This window comes from Taudactylus pleione, unplaced genomic scaffold, assembly GCF_031769625.1.
Source record: "Taudactylus pleione unplaced genomic scaffold, aTauple2 ptg000095l, whole genome shotgun sequence".
Classification (NCBI taxonomy): domain Eukaryota; kingdom Metazoa; phylum Chordata; class Amphibia; order Anura; family Myobatrachidae; genus Taudactylus; species Taudactylus pleione.
Window position 1 is genome coordinate 35,291,219 of NW_028284497.1, and position 24,560 is coordinate 35,315,778.

Consider the following 24,560-nt stretch of genomic DNA (forward strand, 5'->3'; position numbering starts at 1 on the left):
TATTTTTATTCATTAATCTAGCATTATTTTTTCTCATTTAGAATTCTATTGAGTTACTTGTGACTTAAAAAAAATATAAAATAAAATCTTTTTTAAAGCTTTACATTAGTAATTACTGAAATTTCCATGTCAACCTCATTCTTGTATTGAATGTGCCCTGTTTTTTTTTATTTCACCTAATGATCATCCCCTCCACCAGGTACATTTTGACTGTTAATGTATTGTAAGGCACTTTCTGGACAGCTTGATGACAGCTACTAGGCTATCATTTCAGTAGATGGGTGATATTGATGAAGAGTATCATCTCCTAATAAGGTTTGTTCTCTATTATTACAGAATTAGGCATCCTCTGTAAGTCAGGGGTAGCCAACCCTGGTCCTCGAGAGCTACCAACAGTTTATTTTTTCCAGGCCACCTGTGGATCTGTAAAATGTGTCAGCTAGGAATGAATGCACCACGTTTGAAAATGTGACAGTTATGCTGGGTACACATTTAATGATGTGTACCCAGCGCAATTTCATGCGCGACAGGACCCGTGGGTGCCGGCATCGGCAAGAGCATTAACACTTGCCGGCACAAAGGCGGGGACCATGCTCTTTCAGCAGCATTGACACTAGACAACACTAGCGGTGACATTGAAAGTTTACACTAGACAATGTCCCCAATATCTTGTCTGGCCAAATTGGACAAGATATCGTCTAGTGTGTACCCGGCATTAGTAATGACTATACATGTGTAATGACTACACCTGTGCACCAGCTAGGTGGTCTGGAAAACGTGAACTATTAGTGGATCTCGAGGACCGGGTTGGCTACCTCTGCTGTAAGTTACAGTATGCAACCTTCATCTCTGTTATTTTTATATTTTTGTTTCCAGGTGGTGTTATTTATTTTATTGTTTTGCTTTCAGCTGTTATTTATCTTTTACTTTGCTATTTTGTATTGTACTGAAGTGTTTTATTAGATTTTTTTAAATTGCAATACTCTGGTCTTCCTTCAGATGCCCTGTGCATGTTATAGAAACAGAATGTGAATTCCTCTTTCTTCTTATTTGTAAAGCAATTACTATGCATTTGTATTTATACTAAAACTACGGTGCTTTAGTGATTGTACTAAAGCATTATTGAGATTGTAACATTTATACTATAATACAGAGCATTCTGATTTTTCACTAACCAATGCAATCAAGTTACGAAAGTGTCTCTAAAAGCATAGATGCAAAATGTAGCATTTTGTGTAGGATTCATGGATTCAAACATGATTTCCTATACTGACTTATCATCCTATTTCACCCTACAGTGATTATGTTTTTTCTACCATTCTAATTCAGTCTGCCTGAAACATGTGAACTGCATTTAGCTCAAATAAATTGTGTAGGTCAGACAAACTTGTAAACTGTTTTGATTGGTACTCTTGTCTCTTTGTGGCGGGAAAAACTGCATATAATGTATAGCAGTAATGCCCAGCTTATATTTGTATACACAATTCATTTTCAATAGTCTTAAACTGTTAATTTATCTAAGTACTTTATATTGAGGCTTTTAAACAATAAAAATAAAAGCAATTTCCAGATCCTAGTTAAGGTGTCTAGAACTAAGGGTATTTTATGAATAAGGTGTATTTAAGATGTTAACTTAGATGTACAGCAAATACATTACTTTTAAACCGATAGCATTACTGGCTATAAGAAATACAATTTTATTATTCTAATGGTGCGTACACCTCGTAACAATTTTTTGAACGATTTGTCGATAACGACATCGTTATCATTAAGTCGTTCAAAAATTCGTTCAGTTTTTGCCCCAAAACGAAGAACGATAACTACCAATGTGCCCTCCCATTTGTAGTTGGTAGTTATTGCTCATTGTCCATTCTGACTGCCCTACATGACAATTTTGTTAGTGAAATCGTTCATACTTTACAGAACCAACGATGAACGATGGCCATTCTCTGTATGCATGCTAACGAAATTGTTAATCGTTCATGAATTCATTGACAAAATCTTTAATTTCATTATACAAAATGGTTCATATTTTCAAGGGAAAATCTGAAGGAAAATCATTAACGAAAATCATTGCATACACAAATCGTTATGTGTGTAGGCACCTTAAGACCCGATAATTAATAAATTTGCCCCTTTAACATTTTCACTGTTGTATAAGGTAATGATCATAATATATTTCCCCTATAAATATACATATATGTATATATATATGTATATATATATATATATATATATATATATACAGTCAGGTCCATAAATATTGGGACATTGACAGAATTTTCAGATTTTGGCCTCTATTCACCACCACAATGGCTTTGAAATGAAACAAACAAGATGTGATTTAACTGCAGACTTTCAGATTTAATTTGAGGGTAATTACATCCAAATCAGGTGAACGGTGTAGGAATTACAACGGTTTCTATATGTGCCTCCCACTTTTTAAGGGGCCAAAAGTAATGGGACAAACTAAACAATCCTAAATCTAACTTTCACTTTTTAATACTTTGTTGCAAATCCTTTGCAGACAATTACAGCCTGAAGTCTGGAACGCATAGACGTCACCAGACATTGGGTTTCATCCCTGGTGATGCTCTGCCAGGCCTCTACTGCAATGTCTTCAGTTCCTGCTTGTTCTTGGGGCATTTTCCCTTCAGTTTTGTCTTCATCAAGTGAAATGCATGCTCAATCGGATTCAGGTTAGGGGATTGACTTGGCCATTGCATAACATTCCACTTTTTAGCCTTACAAAACTCTTTGGTTGCTTTTGCAGTATGCTTCGGGTCATTGTCCATCTGCACTGTGAAGCGCTGTCCAATGAGTTCTGAAGCATTTGACTGAATATGAGCATATAATATTGCCCGAAGCACTTCAGAATTCATTCTGCTGCTTTTGTCAGCAATAAATACAAGGGAACCAGTTCCATTGGCAGCCATACATGCCCATGCCATGACACTACCACCACCATGCTTCACTGATGAGCTTTTATGTTTTGGATCATGAGCAGTTCCTTTCCTTCTCTTCTCTTCCCATCACTCTGGTACAAGTTCATCTTTGTCTCATCTGTCAATAGGATGTTGTTCCAGAACTGTAATGGCTTTTTTAGATGTTGTTTGGCAAACTCTAATCTGGTCTTCCTGTTTTTGTGGCTCACCAATGGTTTGCATCTTGTGGTGAACCCTCTATATTCACTCTTGATTGTTGACTTTGACACATATACATCTACCTCCTGGAGAGTGTTCTTAATTTGGCCAACTGTTGTGAAGGGGTTTTTCTTCACCAGAGAAATAATTCTTTTGTCATCCACCACAGTTATTTTCCGTGGTCTTCCGGGTCTTTTGGTATTGCTGAGCTATCCGGTGCATTCTTTCTTTTTAAGAATGTTCCAAACAGTTGATTTGGCCGCACCTAATGTTTTTGCTATCTCTCGGATGGGTTTGTTTTGATTTTTCAGCCTAATGATGGCTTGCTTCACTGATAGTGACAGCTCTTTGGATCTCATATTGAGAGTTGACAGCAACTGATTCCAAATGCAAATGTCACACCTAGAATCAACTCCAGACCTTTTACCTGCTTAATTGATAATGAAATAATGAGGGAATAGCCCACACCTGTCCATGAAATAGCTTTTGAGTTGATAGTCCCATTACTTTTGGCCCCTTAAAAAGTGGGAGGCACATATTGAAACTTTGTTGTTTTGTTGTAATTCCTACACCGTTCACCCGATTTGGATGTAATTACCCTCAAATTAAATCTGAAAGTCTGCAGTTAAAGCACATCTTGTTTGCTTCATTTCAAAACCATTGTGGTGGTGAATAGAGGCCAAAATCTGAAAATTCTGTCAATGTCCCAATATTTATGGACCTGACTGTATATATATATATATATATATATATATCACACCAATTATATGCTACAAACCTGAGTGATGCCATTCTGCCACTTCAATATAGGCAGTCTAGGAGGGTGAGTAAGTCAATGACTATTCTTCAGTACTTGTTTCTTTTATCTGCATACTGGCCAAATAAGGTACAATTACAGTTTAATGCACAGTTCAGGAATATTAGGTACAGGTTTGAATTGAGTCTAACGGAAATACATTAAAGGCTTGAAATGTTTTATACAGTAGCTTGACCTACTTCCCTGCAAGTATGCCACAACTATTGTGTGTACACTACAGCCGCCCTTTTTGCTTAATTACAAAATTGGATGCATCATGTTAATTGGACTGTTCAGCCTTTTGTGTTCCATATAGTACTACATCTTCATTTGGAATGAAACAATGGTCCAAATTGTCTTGAACCCTTATTGCCTTTTTAATATAAAATATGTCTAATGTGTGCCATAGATTTTTCCACATTTAAGTATCACTATGTTCCGAAAAAAAAGTTGAATTAGCTATCCTATTATACATCCATTACCATTTTTAACACAAAGTGCAAACAGATTTACAGTAGTAATGGTTTATGACTACTTCATGCTGTGAAGGGAACTATAGCACAGTTCTGCTATAAAGAGTTGGGTACACTCCAGGATTCATTGGGATTTAAAGGACACAGCTATTATGAATCAATGATATGTTGTACTCTCAGTAAGATCAGGAAGGTGAGACAAGTACTGTAAAACATCTAACTGATCTTATATTGTAATACATTTCTTATCACTTTGCATGTAAAGCAGAAACCTACTCTCTGATTAGAATACAAAATGTTTTAAAATGAACAAAATGTAAATATTACATTTTGAAACAATAATTTCTTAAATCAAGGGTTGGATTTCACTAAAATATATAGATGAATACCAGGGCTGGTTCTAGCCTTTGTGGAGCTCAGGGTTAAAGTTTCCTTTGGGCCCTGAGCTCAGGGGGCATGTCCTGATTTGAGGCATGGCCATGGCTGCAAAAAAAAGACATAAAAAATTCTAATTGCGGGGCACACTGCACAGGGGCTCACTGTTTGCCAGGGGGGAGGTAAGAATTAGGCAAATGCTCCTCAAATCTATCTCCCCTGCTGCCTCTCCCAGAATGCCATGTGCGGTGATGTCACACAGTGTGATGTTGTCATTCCCGTTACCAGCATTGTGGGAGTCAGTGGGACGGAACAGCATATCATGGCACTGCTACTATAAAGGGGGTGGGCAAGAGCGGGCAGGCATTACCAGATTAGACGGTGCCGTCAGGGTGACTGCAGGTGTGCTCTCAGGCCACAGTGCCCTGGGCGACAGCCCTGCTTGCCCGCCCCTAGAACCACCACTGATGAATAGAACAAAGAGACATATAAAGCTAATTTGATATATATATATTAAAAGTTTTTCAATTAAAGGCAATGTTAATAAAAACCCTTTTGAATGAAAATTGGCACAGTGATTTTGCACAATGTGGTTATGACTCAAATGTACAAATATGCATTTAGATGACTTTTACTGAATAATACATTATTTAGTCTACACCTTGATAAACTTAACTATGCTGGTATTTTTTGTATGCCTATGCAGTTTAAATTATTTTAGTATTAATCTTTGTTGACTCAGTAACATATTTTCTAAATAAAATAAATAAGCAAGTTTTTTATTATTTTATATATATATAACAATACATGATTATGCCGAACTTCTCAGAGAATATTCTAGAGAGAGTATTTGTGTCACTGTGTTTTCCCCTGCATTCCATATTCATTTAGACTGCTTTTAGAGACATTGGCAGTAAAAAGGGTGAAATACCCCTGTATTAAGGGTTTCAATAGCATTAGCTGATTTTTAACAACATTGGTGGTAACAATATACTGTTCTAAACAGTGAGATAGAACAAACACTAAATTTTAAATGGTGGGTTTCATACAAAGTGGAGCTGAGATAGTTAAATATATTAAAATGCATTGAAAATAAGTAAACTGCTGATGGCGCTTGCGAGCGGGTCTGAATCAGGCCCTAAGTCCGCAGTTAGCATCGTTTACAGTAAATACCAAGGTTAGGTTATTGCGTTCTAACTTTGTTGCTATGGTTTATGTATTTCCTGTTACTGCCTTAAGCTTAGTTTCAGAACAATGCTCTTCTTTACACTGCTCCTGTTATAGTGTTGTATTTACTTAGATTTTGGGCAGCTGATTTTATACCACTTTGTTCATTGTGTTTTATTGTGGAAATTAATGTGCTAGAAACAACGTTTACATTGTGCCTGGTCATATTGGCTAACAAGGTATCACTGGTGACCAATACATTATAATCAGAGATGAGCGGGTCCGGTTCTCTGAGAACCGGACCTTTCCGAACTTCCCGGCCAGGATCCGAGTCTGGCTCAGGATTTCCCACCTAACTCAGATCCCAAAACAAGGCAAAACATCATTATCCTGCTGTCGGATTCTCGCAGGATGTGGATTCTATATAAGTCCCTCCCCGTAGTGATCGTTGCCATTTGCTTGCTGAGTCCCGGGCTGTCAGGGCTGTGCTTCGTCCAAAGGGGGCTGTGTTGTCCAATATAGGGGTGTGCAGGAGTATGCTGTGCTGGGCTGTGTTGTCCAATACAGGGGTGTGCCGGGGTGTTCTGTGCTGGACTGTGTTGTCCAATCCAGGCAGGGTGTTGTGTGCTCTGTCCAGGGGGCTGTGTTAGTTTTATGTATTATTGCCTTGCTAATCCATGGGTGTGCTGTGCTGTCCATCAAGGGGTGTGCTGTCCAGGGTTGTGCTAGCCATCTAGTGTGCTGTCCACACAGGCTGTAAAAAAAAAAAAAAAAGTAACTTAAAGTTTAAAAAAATAATAAGTTAAATAAAGTGCAAAATATTTTCTTGTGCTTTACTCCACACTGTGACGCTGTATGCCATACCCCCTCCCCCCTCAGTGTATCCAAAACACTGTGACACTGCTGGCCATATTGTGAGTGATGCTGTAGGTTCATCATACAGCAGTGTATAATTCATAGTGACGCTGTTGGTCAGTAATACCGCAGTGTAATATTATTTATACAAGTATTGTGACACTTTTGGTCAGTATTACCACAGTGTAATATATCCATAAAAAATATTGTGACACTGTAAGGGATAGTGCAGTATATACATAAAAAATATTGTGACACTGTAAGTGGAAACGCAGTGTAATATTCAACACTTATTGTGACACTTTACGTGGTAGCACAGTGTATTCATGAAAAATATTGTGACACTAAGTGGTAGCACAGTGTATTCATAAAAAATATTTTGACACTAAGTGAAAATGCAGTGTAATATTCAACATGTATTGTGACACTAAGTGGTAGCGCAGTATATTAATGAAAACATTTTTGACACAAAGTGGAAACGCAGTGTATTATTCATAAAAAATATTGTGACACTGTAGGTCATTGATATCACAGTGTAATATTTAAAAATTGGTACAAATTGATGTCTGTGCTGTACCCCACTTCATCCATATTTGTTGATATGGAGAGCAGCCAGGTAAGAGGAGAGCAGGAACCACATACTAGTGCTGTCTACGTCATCTACTAAAGCCGATGCCCAAGGGACATACGGGGCTTAAGTCACGGCATCTAAATCAAAGAACCAATCTTATACAGTGGCAAAGAAAAAAACATCAAAGGGAAAGTAAGCTGCAGAAAGACATAAAACTGGCAATATGCCTTTCACCACACGAAGTGGCAAGGAAAGCTAAGGCCTTATGACTGCTGGTTCTGTCTCTTATGATGATTTCAGCACAAGTGAACATGCTGACATAGAAATCTAGGATACTTCTGTGGAAGCACACCAGGATGAGGAAGATATTTGTGAAGCTTACACTGATAAGGATGTTGATGATGAGGATGTTGATGATGAAGATGATGCTGTTGATGAGGATGTTGTTTGTTTAAAACAGGCACCAGTGGAAGAATCAGTTGTTGCCCATGATAAGGAAAAGCCCTTTGTCATGTCTGGGCATAAGACAAACAAATCCACTTCTTACGTGTGGAATTATTTCTACCCAAAGCTGGACAACAATTGTCAAGCCATCTGTACCCTTTGAAAAGCCAGAGTAAATAGAGGTAGGGACCCTAAACATCTAGGAACCTCCTCCCTATTATGTCATCTGGAGTGAATCCTTTCAAAAATTTTCATAAAATTCAGAAACTTTGGCTAAAAAAGTAACAACAAGCAGTTCTGCGTCAGCTAGCTCTCTTCTCTCTCTCTAGATCCAAGCACCTGCTATCTTCATCACCAACACCTTCATCAACAATATCCTCAATCATGAAGCAATAGGTTTGTTTGGACCCCCAGAAGACAAGTTACCAATGGGCAGCTGACATTGCTGGAATTGATCTCTACGTGCACAAACTGGCTTTACAGAGGCAAGATGGTGTCGCAATAATCATCCGATTCCTCACCCTCATCAGTGTCTACACCATCTTTCTTCACACAATATTAATTCATCCCTGCTGGAATCCACCATTACAGATGCCTCTGCAATTTTTGGACATAATTGGTGGTAAATGGAATTTGTAATCATTTTGATGAACATCATCTTTTCCACATTTTGAGGAAGTAGCTTCCTACGCCGATCGCTGACAAGGTACCCGGCTGTGGTGAAAACTCTTTTGGAGTACACACTGGAAGGTGGGCAGCTCAAGTAAAGCAAAACCAGTTTGTTCAAGGGACTCCAAATTGCATTTTTTTGCTGCTAGTAGTCAAACAGACTGTCTGACATGCCTATTTGGAGGCTATCATTAAAAATAGTCCTCAACCATTCTTTGAATGGTGACCATATCAGATGGAGTCATGGTAGAGGTCTCAATAATTCATTAGTAGGCAATTCTTTTGGACCCAAACAGATGTCGAAACTTGGTTGTGTTAACTCTGCATCACAGTGGGTCTTTTTTGGGGAAGTTCGGTTTTTTCTTGGCAGCCGCACTTGGTGGAGAAACTGAAGGAGGAGCCAACGCTACATCACGTGCAACTTTAGCAGACAATTTGCTTACCAACAGCTATTTGCATCTCTTCAGATCTGTGTCCATTCGGAAGAAAGACATGACATATGACTTCAACCTAGGATCCAGCACGGTTGCCAAAATGTATTGATCAGATTGGAAGGTCCTGACAACCCTTGGATCCTGGTGAAGCAAATAAAGGACTACAAGTCAAACATACTTTGCAGAATTGTTTCATTTCAGCTTGTCCTTCAGTTTCTCAAGTTGCTTTTCCAGCAGTCTAATTAGGGGAATTACCTGACTCCAGCTGACAGTGTCTGAACTCACTTCACAGGTGACTACTTTGAAGGGTTTCAGTATTTTCCACTGGGCTTGAGTAAGGTGCATTCCCCTCCTCTTCCTATGTCATAGTTTCTTGTGTAGCTTTGGATGGCTTTTTGCTATTCCTCCATCAGCTAAACATATAAAGGGTGGGTTTCACCTTGTAACTACCTCTTGCTTCAGCTGGTGGCAGGGCAAATTAAACATTTCTTGCAGGTGCTGCAATCTTCTACATGCACCTGCTGAATGGGGAAAATGTCCAGAAATTTTTCAGGCAACAGAGAGCATCTACTGCATGTCCCTGTCATTTAAAAAAAAAATTGCACCATCAAGTTGATTGCATGAGAAAAACATAGGAAATGTTGGAATTCACCCAGCTGTAATGCTCCCACAAAATTGATGGCATTGTCATAAATCACATATCCTGAGGAGAGTCCAAGTGGGGTAAGCCATTTTGCAATGACTTCCCTGAGTTTTTCTAAAAGGTTGTTAGCAGTATGCCTCTTAGTGAAACCGGTGATGCACAGAGTAGCCTGCCTCTGAATTAGTTGCTGTTTCTTATATGCTGCTGTTGGTGCTGCTGAAGGCAATACACCCACCCAGTGGGCTGTTACAGTCATGTAATCTTGCATTTGCTCTGTTTTGCTTGTCCACATATCTGTGGTTAAGTGGATAGTGGGCACAACAGCATATTGGAGGATACTAATTAAGTTGTTTTTAATGTCCCTGTACAGGCTGGGAATTGCTTTTCTACTGAAGTGGAATCTATATGGGATTTGGTAGCGGAGACACAGAAACTCAATTAACAGTCTAAAACCCACTGCATTATTGGTGGATATTGGACACACCTAATACCAGCATAGATGTTATGGAGTACGTGATCCGCTGTGCAACTGGGTGACTGCTGTCATACTTGCTCCCCCTTGCAAAGGATTGTTTGACAGTCAATTGTTTATTGTAAACTACTACTAGTAGTCTTCCTGGTCCCCTTCTAGGATGAATATCCACTCCCAGCAGCAGGCATAGCGCTCAAGGATTCTTCTGGGGCAAGGACTGATGTGAATGATTTAAATATTTTTTGTAAATGCTTCCCCTCCTCCCTCATAATTTTGCTTTGGAATCAAAAAATTATATAAAATTTAATACTAATCAAACCTTCCTTTTCCTGCCTTCAACTACATATATACTCCAACTCTGTCAGGCCTCTTGAATAATAAAAACATTTGTTTCCTGATGTGCCATGTTGGAAGTTGAACTGCCTCAGCCTCTCAAATCTTCTACATGTAGTTCCTGAATGCCAAAAATGTCCAGAAATTTTTATGGCCACAGACAGCATACCCTATCTCCCACTTTCATTTTTTTTTAAATTCTGAACCACCAAGTTGATTCGGTGGGGAAAACATGGTAGATTTTAAAACTTACCCAGTTATTTTCATTTCTCCCAACACTGACTGGTTGCCCCAGAACCCTGGTAAATTGATAGGCTGTTATTAATAACAGTTCAGCTCAATAAATGCCTTCTTCCTTTGTATGTAGGTGATTCAAGGCGAAATAACTTTATAATGTAGATTGTATATGGTGGGTTTCATGAGAGAAACCAGAAATATGAGCAGCAGCACAGAGCATCTTCCTGCCAGGATGTGTGCAATAAAGTACAAATACATTGAATACAAAAGTTAGTTGTGTATATTGTTTACATAAAATACATATTTAATTGTTACATACAGTGTATAAAGCAGGCTGAGGTAACCTGAGGCATGCCACATGTTGTTGACAAACAACTTCCAGTAGATCCGGCAAACAGCACGGATGCTGGGAGTTGTAGTTCACCTTGAGAGCTATAGGCTGCTTTCCTCTGATGTAAGCAGCAAGTCTTTGGTCCCATTATCCTTATCAACCTCCCTGAGCACAAAGTACATTAAATGTCTGTTTAAACTTTACAGTGTGTACTATTTAGCAGCACCTCCACAAGTAAGGCAACCACATTTCTATTAGATGTATTAAAAAAATCCTCCAGATCAATGATGTCTTTTAGGAACTGAAGAACTTGATCTACATTGATATTCCATCAAGTTTTCTTAAGAATCAAAACATTAAAATAATAAATACATTAAAAACGAATCAATCTTTTCCCTGTCTTCAGTCCATAAAAATATTCCAACTACCTTGGGACTCTGAACAAGTGTTTGAATAATGAAAACATTCTTGGTTTTTAAACTTCCTATGGGATCGTATAGTTTATTAAACTGCCATCCTGTCTACCACTGCAGTGCCACTCTGTACCATGTTGGAAGCTGAACTGCCACATGTTAGTGCCGCCCACTGCTGTCACTTAGCTTAGTCAGCTAGCTAGCTCGATGCAACCTTTTGCCTAAACTGGATGAAATCAATATTGTGAGCTGTGAGGGTCAAAATTGACTCTAAATGAGAGGTTAATAATACTGTAGGAACAAAAACAGGCCCAAATTATGTGATTTCAGCTGTTTTCATGATCTTTTAGGAAAAATACAGAACCAAAACCAAAACACACAAGGGTGGTTTTGTAAAACCAAATCCAAAATCTTGAAGGAGATACAGTTCCAAAACCAAAACACGGAGTTCAATGCTCATCCCTAATTATAATGGGACCAATATTATCTCTGTTCTAGATCATCTAAATCTCTCAATACAAGATTTTCAGCTCAAGACAATACTTAATGACTCAAGCTCTACTGCTGTAGCTTAATGAACTTGCCTGACAGTTTGGTCTGAGTTATAGTTAAACGCATAATGCCAACAGAACATGCACATGAAAATGCCTGTGCAAAATATGTTCATCTTCATTTCTCAGCCAATCAAAAGCAGCAAACGTAACAAGACCATTTGTGGTTCTACAAGCTCCAGCATGTGCAAGCCATTAGGCCTGCAATGAGCATACTGAGACATACAGAGCCACAAGAATTCCTAATTATTAATATTACAACAAGACTACCTGCTCGGGGAGTGGCATAATGTTTTACTGACTGGGTCCCCTTTAGGTGCTCCAGCCCCATGCATGAGCTTGGGATGGAGCACATTACATGGATGATTCAGAGTAGCATGTTGCTACAGCCGCAGCAGCATCTTTTGCCATAGTCGCATCTGTGACTTTATATTAATGCCAGTATCAGCCCATCCTTTGGTGTATAAGTGTGCGTCTGCATGTGCAATGACTGGGACGCCCACTTTGTACAACTTTAAGCACAACAAACCTGCTTGGTGAATCTATAGATGCTACCATTGGATGCACTTGCAAGTGCCTCATGCTCGATGCAGAGTCTCCAGCAGTTTACAGCAATTAAGCATTGGAGGTTGCAAGCACTTCAGTGACATGCCCGCAACACTCCCATAATACACCCATAAGACAGTGCATCTCCATACATCTCTGAAACTCCCTTCACTGCCCAGGAACACCCAATACATATCTGAGACCATGCTTCTCAATCATTGCTGTGCCTCTGTGGATACACACTATAAGATGCATGCACTGTGTGACTCTTTATAGCAACTTACATGCATGTGCAGTTGAAAAACTTGAAAGATTTTTGTGAATAACGGCATTGCATGTGACTCAGAATCAGGCCTTATGACAGGTTACCACATGCTTTGGTTCTTTCCTTATAATGTGACAAGCCCAACCTGATAAAACCTGGAGCTGATTGCCATATTTACAAGGTGGTTCTCAAACTCATTGTCTCCATGTTTTAATTTGTAACCAAGGTTGTAGCGCTGATGAGGGTTATGCCTCCAGATAGTGTCCTTTTTTATTTATCTATTACAGTTTTTCCTTTCATTTCAATAGAAAATTCTGGTAACAGATAAAACCCTTATCTGCACGTATTTAAAAGTAATTGCAACTGAGCTCTTTGGGAAACCTCTGCAGTACAATGTTGGAGAGCACCACTTTCATTACATGAACAGCAGTGTGCTATGTCTGGGATTATTGAAAGGCTTGCTCCATCCCTAGCTTGACAGATCTTCCAGTTTTACTAAATAAAATTATATTATGTGAGCAGAAATTTTCCAGTCACATACAGTAGCACTTCCGAGTGTGCTTATATACTTCTAGATATAAACTTCCATGTGTTTTGTCATATCATTTGCTGGATTGTGGGGTATATGAATGCCAGGAAAAGGAAAATTAAATCATTTCTGAGAATTGGAGTATTTGGTGAGAAAAGTTACATGAATTTTCATTCGAGGTAATAAATTTGTGCATTTTAAAGTTTTAACTACATTGGCAATTGTGTGCCTATAAATCCCATTGAAAGCAATCTTCTACAACTAATCTTTAGCTGCCATCAGGATATATGAAAATCAAGTTGTAAGTATAAAGCAACTCCATGGCAATATACAAATAGAATACCTGCCTAAACATGTTGCCTCACCACTTGAATTGTATTTACATCTCTCAGAATTAGCCCAACCACATAGAAATTTCATAGTGTTGCAAAAATGGAAAGAACAGGATTTGCACTTCACATTTGCATTATTTGCATTATTTAAACTTCAATGTATCATTGTTTTTTTCTGCATATACATATTTGTATATTATATAATGCCATAAGCTATCCATTCTGCGTCATGCGCAGTAGAGTAAACGGCCACACGCACACACCCCTGCTGACAGTTGCCACCAACTGGTACTAAAGATGAAGTAATGCAACAATCAATGCAGCAGCAAGAGATCACATTGAACTGGGCCCCAGAGTAAGAAATATCTGGGATGAGGGAAGGCCCAGGGAGCCTAAGCCTGACAATAGTGGAAGCCTTCAGAGGCAGAGCCTCCTCTAGGTGTCAGTGACATATTTCCTGAGGTGCAGGACGTTCATGGGGGGCCTGTATAGTGACTGAGGGTAGAGACAGCTACCGTAGGCCACACCTGAAACCCCAACATCTTCTATCAGCCCTCGGCAGATAAGGCTGGAGCAGTACGGAACCACAAGCTCTCACTCCCCTAACCCCCAGCATGTGACATGCTAATAGGTCCTAGAGCTTTGCAGAGAAGGCTGGAGTGGTGTGGATCCTCCTGCATTTGCTCCTTTTCACCCAGGATACAGCTTAGCATGGCTATTGGCACCAGCAGGTGGAGGGCTTTCACGGGTAGTCACCTTCACCGTGCGCTTCAGCCTGGGCAGTTATTTTTTTGCCACCGTACACTCATATGATGGATGTATGTAACAAGGGGTGAGGGAGAGAGAAAAACAGGAAAGAGAGGGATGGCAGGGGGAAAGGGAAGCAAATAGATGGGATAAGTAAATGGGGAAAAGAAAAAAACAGGAGAAAAATAGAAATAGAGCTGGAAATTGGGGGAGCTACTGACTGAAAGATGAGTTTGTAGTGTAGTGTAGTTGTAGTGTGTGTGTTTATGTGTGTAGATGTATATATATATATATATATATATATATATATAATATATAGAAAGTAGACATTGAATTTTGGCGCTCCGTATAGGTTATGCTGGTTGCAACTTTCTGTCATAAATTCTGAAATATTGAGACCTCTTATCACACTGTTCTCCTTTCAGTAGGTGGCAGCTCAATCCAATGGTAAGACCGCTTGGTAGGACAGTCAGCAGCTAAAATATAAAAACAGGACAGGATGAGTGCCTGATAGTGTGGTATTTTAAACAATACTTACAGTAATAATACATAATGAATTGTTCGTACCCTTTATACGCTTGTTAAGTTAGCGTATCCATTATATCTCAACGTATACATCAGTAGTCCCCTTAGACTCCAATACACCAATCCCAGTTGTCTTCAACCTTAGCAATTGTAAATAATCCAAGTCTATATTTCACCCCTGAAGAAGCCTGAAAGAGGCGAAATGCGTAGGGCTCCTGTGCACCTCCTGCGCATTCACTGCCACTGCTGCTATGCACCTGGTAGACCTCCATTGCTACTTATGATCTGCTAATCATACCCCTAAAGAAACCAGCCATCCCAACCTCTAAGATAAGCAACCTCTTTTTTTTTCCATTAATGTAATTGTATATATTTGTCTGAATAGAGATCAGCTAAACTTACACTGAAATATAGACTTGGATTATTTACAATTACAAAGGTTGAAGAAAACTGGGATTGGTGTATTGGAGTCTAGGGGGACTGCTGATGTATACGGAGGACATATGATGATTCATTGAGATATATTAGATACGCTTACCTAACAAGCGTATAAAGGGTATGAGCAATTAATTATTTATTATTACTCTAAGTATTATATAGAGCTTGTTGGAGGGGGCGTGTCCAATGCCACCCCCTCCCTCTTAGCTATCAGCAGTCCAGGACATGCTGCTATGTGCTGGACTACAGTGGGAGACCAGGGAGACTGAGCAGCAGTAGCAGTTCCTCTTCTCTGCCTGTGGGGAGGAGCGATCACACTGATTGCGCATCCTCCCTTGCATTTGCGCCGGGCGCCCTCATCCCCACTGCACAGCACCGCTAAGGAGCTACAAATACATTGTTATTTCTCTTTTTGCTAAAGGGGTGTGGCCATGCCTCTCACAATTAGGCCACTCCCCTGATAGTAATGGGGCCAGAGCTGGCTCTCTACAGCCCTGTATATATAGATAGATATATACACACACATATGGATAATAAGGGATACAGCTTTTCTTATTGTACACAAGTTACAATTTGAGACAAAGCTAATTGTTTATACAAAGTGACTTTCATATCCAAGTGTATGTCTATCTTCACTGACAGATATGTATTCCATCAGTGAACACTTTAAAATGGGTCATGTGGCACAAGTGACATCACTGCTCATATAAAGTGACATTTTACAGGAGTGACATAACCACATAATACTACATAATTCATATATATAATGTTTTATCACTTGGTTTGACAGAAAGCAGAGATAGAATAAATCATAGACCTGATGGTGAAAGTACAGTATACATTTTTTTTCCTATGGTTGAACTTAGTACTGGAGGTTTTATGTTCAAGCTATTAAATTACCCTGCAGTGAATTTTAAATAAAGGTAGAACTCTCAACATAGTTTTGTTAAAATTATTCTTACCACTGCTTTCTGCTTTCTTCTTCTTTTTGTCAAAAGCTTTTTAAATTATATATTAGCGGAAAAAGTAAACAGAATAAAATGGCTCATTAAATATTAATGGAAGATGTAGTGCAATTGTCCTGTTCTGCACTTAAAACAGCCTGAATGATTGAGCTGTGAATTGCTTTCCCAAGGGTATTGAAATATTCATCACTGCTATTTAATAAATGTTCACAGCCACTCATGTTTACACTACACTGCTTGCCAGAGAGCGCTTACTACAGAAAACACTTTAATGGAAGGTGATTTTTTTCTCCACAGTGAGTCAAGTCATATTATACAGACAGTGAGGATGTGGAGACAGGCAAATCTCTGAACTGACAAATAAGAGTCATGCATAACTTACCAGCATCTATTGTGGGAAAAGTGCTGCGTGGTAAAATGACTTTCTACCTTTAAAAAAAAAAAGATTTACAGACCTAAAAAATTAATCAGCTTTTCATTTTTCTGAGTAATAAACAATTCTTTGCTGTTCCAAATCGATTTCCTGAGCAGAAATGCATACAGAGATGAACAGTTTGGCTCCATAGATTTTTTTTTTTTTAGAATGTTTTTGTGTTTTAGGAAATGCACCAATAAAAAGGTTACAAATAGAAAAAAATTACGTACACATCACATTCAAACAGAATAACATGGCCTTTGCCTGTATAACAAAACATAAAAATAACTTAATTAATGATTTACTGTTATGGACTGATGATCTGTAATCAAATCTGCCATTTTTGTTGTGCACTTAAAAATTAAGTAGCAACAATTACTTAGGGATTTTGTGCCCATAAGGTATACTCCATAAATGGGCAAGGATCCATGGAATGTGTCTCATATATGACAAAGATCTCAACCAGGCTTGAGGGTCACAACTAACAGATGAAACTCATTAGGACAAATCTAAAAGTAGGTTGAGATATTTTAAATCCCAAGTCGAGATGCAATATGTTTCTAGAAGGGGAAGGGGTTCCTCCCCACAACAGCAGATATGACATGACCAGCATGCAAAGGGATGCTATCAATTTATAGAGTACTAGGAAGCTATCCAAGCCTTTCACTTCCCCTCTAAATGCACAGCAATTTTGCATGCACTACCATTAAGTGCACAGATCTACCCTTTCATGAGAAAAGCAGGGTGAAATGGAACACAACATCCATTGTATTTGCAGCTGGCACAAAGTTCGAGTGAGCTGGACAGTCACAGAGAGTTGGTACTTCAGCATTAAATTTAATAGTCTTCATTTTCAAATGAATAGCCCCTACTATCACCCAACAAATAAATTAATATCTTCCACCGACCATTATATTATTAGCCCCCAACTTTACCTAATCAATTTAACAGATTCAAACTCTGCTAACACTTACATGAAAAGCCCAGATGTTTTAGTATAGTATAAACTTTATCCAGTCCACTCCAGCACTTACATTAAAAGCCTTGTCCCTCACTGTCCGTGCACATTTATTTCTTTCATCCAGTTCTTCATCTTTCTGGTGGAACTGTATCCTGCCTTAGCTGTCTGCACATGTATCAAGTCAGGGGAGGAGTGAGGCTGGGCACACAATGGGGAAGGGCGAGGTGGAATGAATCAACGTGATGTAAGGTGGCTTACCCCAAAGAAGGGGACAGACAGCATGACCCACACTGTGGCCCAGCCTGGTCATTCACCACCCCATTACTGGGCCTGGTGTCTACCAGACAACTTAAATCCCTAAGAGCCCATTTGAATCTTTAATATGTGTTTTTAAAAATGTATCTATGCATTATCAAGAAACTCTACTCTTATAAGCCTCTATTGACAATAAATGTTATTGCAATGTGAAAGCTACAGTACTAAGAGTTACTGCATCTACAAATTTGATATAATGGTTCCGCACAGTTTAAGTACTTGATGTTTATAAACATTCCTCCTGAATGTGACCATGTTTACAGTAACCATTCTGCTGAAGGTAGTAAAGTAAAGCAGCAAACATGTAGTGTATGAGCATTTTATGCAGTAATTCTTAAAAACCAAAAATAAAATATATATCTGTTGTAATATTATTTGTACAGTATTTTAAATTTGTAATTTCATAATTCCAGAATAATACAGATAATGATCAACATATATGTATACTGCATGACATTGAACACAACAATCCAGCTGTATAAGTGGATGTAGCTCAATAATGGCATAATTAAATGCATTTCATTAGGAGTGTTAATGAAACTAACAACCTCTAACAACTCTCATATCAACATCATGGAGTGAGTAGAGTTGACGCTATACAGTTTCCCACAGATAAATAAACTGAGAGTCTGATTCAGAGATGTACGCTAATGCACACGCAACTGCATGCTCTCACGGATCACAGTTGCAAAAATATGCTAATGGCTTTCAAATCATAGCCGAGCATAGGGATGCCCACTGCTGCCTTCTCATATCCAAATATAGAGTAATGAGTCCCAGGTGGTGCTAAGTATCTCCTGCAGCCCACTTCAAATGTCTAGTTTCACCTCACTAAAAACATAACACACAAAATAAGACTAACAAGTAAAATGTGGTGCTGGATCAAATAGTCAATATTCTCAACAGAATCTTTAGATATACAACAAAAACTTTTTTTTGTTGTATTGTCTATCTTCTCCTTATCCCGATATTCTGTCCCTCTTATGATTTCACTTATTTCCAATGATACAAATAACTAACTGTACATCCATTATTTCAAATGCAATCTGCAGGACACGGTATCCAGATTCCTCAGGTGTAGCGTGTCCTAAACCACCGTCAGCGTAGGCACCTCCAACTGTTGCCTACTTTCTCTAATACTTATCCTCTCCTGCAACTGCAATATACCAGCTTGAATGTGGCTGCTGATATGCAGACACAAACTGCTCCAGACATACTTCACTTTCTATTTTCTATGCAAAGTGCTGCTATGCTCCTGATTGGTTGCACACTATGTACTAGACTTCAGTGCATGCTTCTGATTTTGCTGCATCTAATATTAAGATGCTGCTATTTTGTGGGTGGGCAGGAACAGTAGTGGATAAAGATCTTGATCCTTGGTTGAATTCTAGGAATGGGCAATGGGTGACTGCTGACCTAGTTCATGCTTGTTAAGATGAGAATCTGAAAACATGTACACTATGATCAAATAACTAACTGACTTAATCGACGTACATTGGGCAACTATTCTGCATATGCAGTATGTATGACTAGCAGCAAACACTGCAGCTCTCCTGACATGCAGAAATCTCTCCTGCTGCACAGGAGATTGCAATGTCTTATTTATGCATGCCCATAAAACAGCATTTAAATGGTCAGATATGCATACATTTGCATAGACACCAACCGGGATGCTTCCAAAAATACTCTCTCACCAAAGATCACCTGACAGGAGAAAGGCCCAATGGCTGATCAATGCATAATTGGCAATTTTATTTATTTTTGATAAAAAAAAAAAAGCATAATTAAAAAAAAATTGCTTACATCATAAAGAAGGTGACAAAGTCTCCACAATAACTATATAGTTGAGGTGATGATATATTCATGCTGCCACCCTTATGGGTGTGAGCTCAATTGGCAGGATTCTCCCACTTATTGTATGGACACGACACCAGAAAATCTACACATTTCATCCATAAATGGACTTCTTAATGGGTAATAAATCAAAAATTATAATGTAATGTCTTAATTGATGTACTGGAAATCTTTCACAAATCTTTATTCATACGAATAAACCCAAATGGGGATATTTATAGAACAGGCATATAATTGGAGGGCACTTTCACATTGTTCAATTATGTTTGGCTCTCACAGCTCATCTGCACACTAGATTTTAAAGGTGACTATTTAAAGTTTGATTCTGATATGGTAGCAGCTACAAAGTTTATGATTCTGAGTGATAGATCATGTACTTGCAGAAAAGCAGGGTCCCTTGATGGGGCTGCAAGCTTAAGTGTTTTAATCTAAATATGAACTAATGGTGAGTGCAGAGCTTCATATATATATGAACTATCTGAAGTAGCAAGCATTGTCCAGGTTTAAATCTTCAATCAATTAAGATTTACAATGTGATGTCATCCAAATCCATCCAGTGGAAGGCCAAGAACAGGCTCCCTGGGTCAAAGTTTTGCATGGTACAAATTCATCCAGTGGAAGGCACAGACCAGGCTACTGTACCTGGGTCAAAATTCTGCCAGGTGCACTCTGCTGTGAGGTCCAATTGGGACACCAACCACTCCATTAGGGATCCCAGACACCTCTCTGCAAAGTTTGCATCCAAATCCATCCAGTGGATTGCCAAGAATAGGCTCCTTGGATCAAAGTTCTGCCCAGCATACACCAACAGGAGGTCAAGATTAGACCTTAACCATCTAGTAGGTCTTATGGGTTCAAATATTATCACTCTGTGAAGTTTTGTCCAAATCCATCCAATGGAAGGCTCAACACAGGAGGTCAAAGTTCTGCCCAGCGTAAACCAATGGGAGGTCCGAACTGGACCCTAGCCCCCAAGTATGTCTTCCAGGATCCAATGTTACCACTCTGTGCAGTTTTCTTCCAAATTGTGGTTTTGTCCAAATCCATCCAATGGAAGAACCAGTATAGGCTCCTTGGGTTAAAGTTCTGCTCACCACACTCCGTGGTGAGGTCCGACCAGGACTCCAACCACTCCATTAGACATCCCAGACCAATTGCCACTCCTCTATTTTCACCAAAATCCATCCTGTGGAAGGACCAGAACAGGCTCCCCGGGTCAAAGTTCTGCTCCGACCGGGACCTCAATATCCTTGTGTGTCTTCTGGGATCCAATGTTATCACTCTATGAAGTTTTTCTCCAAATCCATCCAGTGGAAGGCTCAAAATAGGTTCCCCAGGTCAAAGTTCTGCCCAGTGTACACTAATAGGAGGTCCTACTGGAACCCTAACCCCCTGAAACATGGCCAGGATCCAACTGGACCACCTTGCATTGGTTTCATCCCAATTGGTGCAGGGGTGACACTGCATAACTGGAGAAACAAACAGACCAATGAATTTTATATATAAGATGAAAACAAATTGTGCACTCTAATGTAGTATATTAGTGAGAATGTTTTTTAAAAATGTAAAATTTCCAAGTGCATATTTAGCTGTGTATACTAGTAATAACTGCTCTAAAGGAGCCTCTAATTGTTCTTGAGGTTGTTCTTAGGTATCCTCCTCACAGGTCAAGATAAATGGCAAACATATAAAATAAAGGGAACAGAAAATAATGTAATACTTTGTACCAATAACAAGACAAGTTCTCATGAAAAAGTTTTTTCTTCAGCAGTTGACCTATATGCAATAGTGGTTCTAGGCAAACATAAACCAATTCACCAAATACCCAGTCGTATGAGCAGCGTACTAAAAGATTCTAGAGTTTTTATATCTCAAATACTGTGTATGCTGATGTTTCATCATTCAGCAAGCTTTTATGGCTCCCTCACTCCTTATTGGAACAGGCAGCTACAGAAGCTCCTTTTCTATGAGCAGTGTGCTTGCCTTTTCCTGATGACATCATATCGAACGACATGTTTATTGCATACAATTTCTTTCTCATTTCCTCTACACTGTCAGCTTGTTCCCACTAAGGCTATCTATCACCTTTGGATTTCTAACACCAACATCCATCATTATCTTGTAGGGTCAGTGGTAAACAACATGGTTCCCCTTACACTCCACAGCTCAGATATAGCAGCACAGTGGCTTCACGTCCTAGACCAGTGTTTCCAACTTCAATTTTCAAGGCAGCTAACAGTCCAGGTTTTAAGGAAATGCATGCTTGAACACAGATGGATCAATCAAAATAACTGTGGTACTAATTAAGTCACCTGTGCTCAAATATGGCTATCCTTAAAACCTGGTTTGTTAGTATACCTTGAGGACCGAAGGCTGGGAAACAGGGAAACAATGTCCTAGACCAGTGGTTCCCAAACTTTTTAAAATCACGGCGTACTAGTGTATCAGCATTGTTTTCACGGCACCCCTAAGCCAAAAGTTTGTTATTAAGAAATGTAAAAAAAAATGTATTGAAGTAAATTGTGCTTACCTGTCATCCTGTGGTGGACAGGTTTGCACTTCTGTTTGTCCACATATTTACATTTCATTGACCATAAATAATTTGATTTGGTGCTGGACCACCAACCTGAGGCACCCCTGCAAGTGTCCCGAGGCATCCCAGGGTGCCATGGCGCACAGTTTGGGAACTACTGTCCTAGACTAATCATTATAATCAGGATACTCAATATCTTATACATGCTCAGTACTTTTTTTTTCAAAATGAGACATTTTTTTCTTTTGATATACAGTATACTAATTCTCAATTTTTGCAAACTAGTAATTTTTAGCATTTTCTTTAGAAAGCCCTACACTTAAATTTAATTGTAGAATTCAAAACATTGTTACATTATTAGATTCTACTAAATAACACCTTAAAATTGAATGTTAGCAAAACTATAGTATGTGTTTAGGTGCGTACACACGGAACGATATCTTTCAACGATATGAACAATATCACAATGTTATATCATTCATATTGTTTTGTGTGTATGCAATGAACGACCAATGATGTGTGAACCCGCTGGACAAAAACTATATAAACCATTGTCCATGTATGCAGGGCAATCTGGACAATATCGTTAATTATCCATATGGGAGAACGATCGCTGGTTGTTAGTCATTAACAATATCTTTGGTGTGTGGATGAACAATATCATTCATCCAGCACACCAGGTATTTCAAGTGAGATCGTTCAGCGATATCATTTGCTGAACAGATCGTTCCTTATGTACCCAGCATTACACTGATCTACAAATCCAAAGAGTTGACATTTAGATAGAAAACATATTCAAGTAAGGTTTAGAGCAGGCCATCATTATAGTCTCACTACCTGGTGCCTTTATTTTAAGGAATATTTTGGTAAGTTTTGTTCATGACCTGGAGAAAATATTTCTTTTAAAATAAAGGGTTATATATATATCTATAGCATTCAATCAGCTCCGATTACTTTATAGACTGTACATAGTAAATGCTACTTCAAAGCTGATTGGTTGCTATGGGCAACTTCTCCACTTATTTACTCTTTATACTCTTTTTTTACTTGATACATCACTCCCATATCAATTACTCATATTCAAAACTCAAAATGTTATATGCATGATTCTAATAATAGTCAGCAACAAACCAGATCCTAATTTCAATTTTGCTACTAACACTTTTTAGCACAATATTTAAATCAATATACTGTAATAATATTAAATCAAAATTAATTTCACTAATTATTTATTAGAAAATCAGTACTTTCTAGCAATAGTACTCCACTTAGCTCAAGTGGGTTGGGAATTACTGTATAAAATGATAATGAAAATAGAGTAAAAAATAGATTGTTTACAAATAATTTTGACATTTAAAAAAGTATTTTCTGGAAAGTGTCCTAACCCAAAACAATTTAGTACAATACATATTATTGTAAGCTAAGAAAAAACTAAATATATTTACATAATTGTTATATGTGAAATATACTTTAAATATTGAGTATACATTTTTATGAAGCCTTTCATTATTTCTTAACTTTATTCTAATTCTATAGAAAAAGTACTCAAATTTAGATTTAATCAACGAATTTTGCCACGTTGACCATTTGTCTCTTGACTTTAGTGCAGTATTTTAAAATATGCAGCAAAACTTTTACTACATACTGTATTTTTGCTAAAGTATTTTTAGAAATTAATTATTTTAGGTTTTAGATTCATGTATTCATTGATTAGAACTTAATATACAAAGAATAATAGCACTATAATAGACACAAACCAATAAATAGATCAGCAAATAATATAGATTTATTAATACACGCAATTAAACACACAAAATATTACATGAAATGATATAGATCAAAAAAACTTTCTGGTTCCAGACTCAATAAAAATCACAAAATAACAAATATATACAACAAAATCATATATAATAAAACTCATTATGGGCACTTGAGAACTGCTGAGAAAGCATTGCTCGATAAAGACAGTCAAATAGGACAATCAAAGATTGGCACAAAATGAGTAGAAATAAACACACATTAAAGGACTATGGGGGAAATCAATTAGCCCCAATAATTTTTGGGGTTTGAAAAATGGGAATATCTCACATATTTAACTTCAATTTAATTATAGCCCATTCCCTCCCCCTCCCATAAAATTATCTGTCTTTGGCAAATACACATAGAATCCATGATAAGTTCATGGACCTATGTGTATTCACTGCTGGCTTCCCAAAAACAGGCTCATT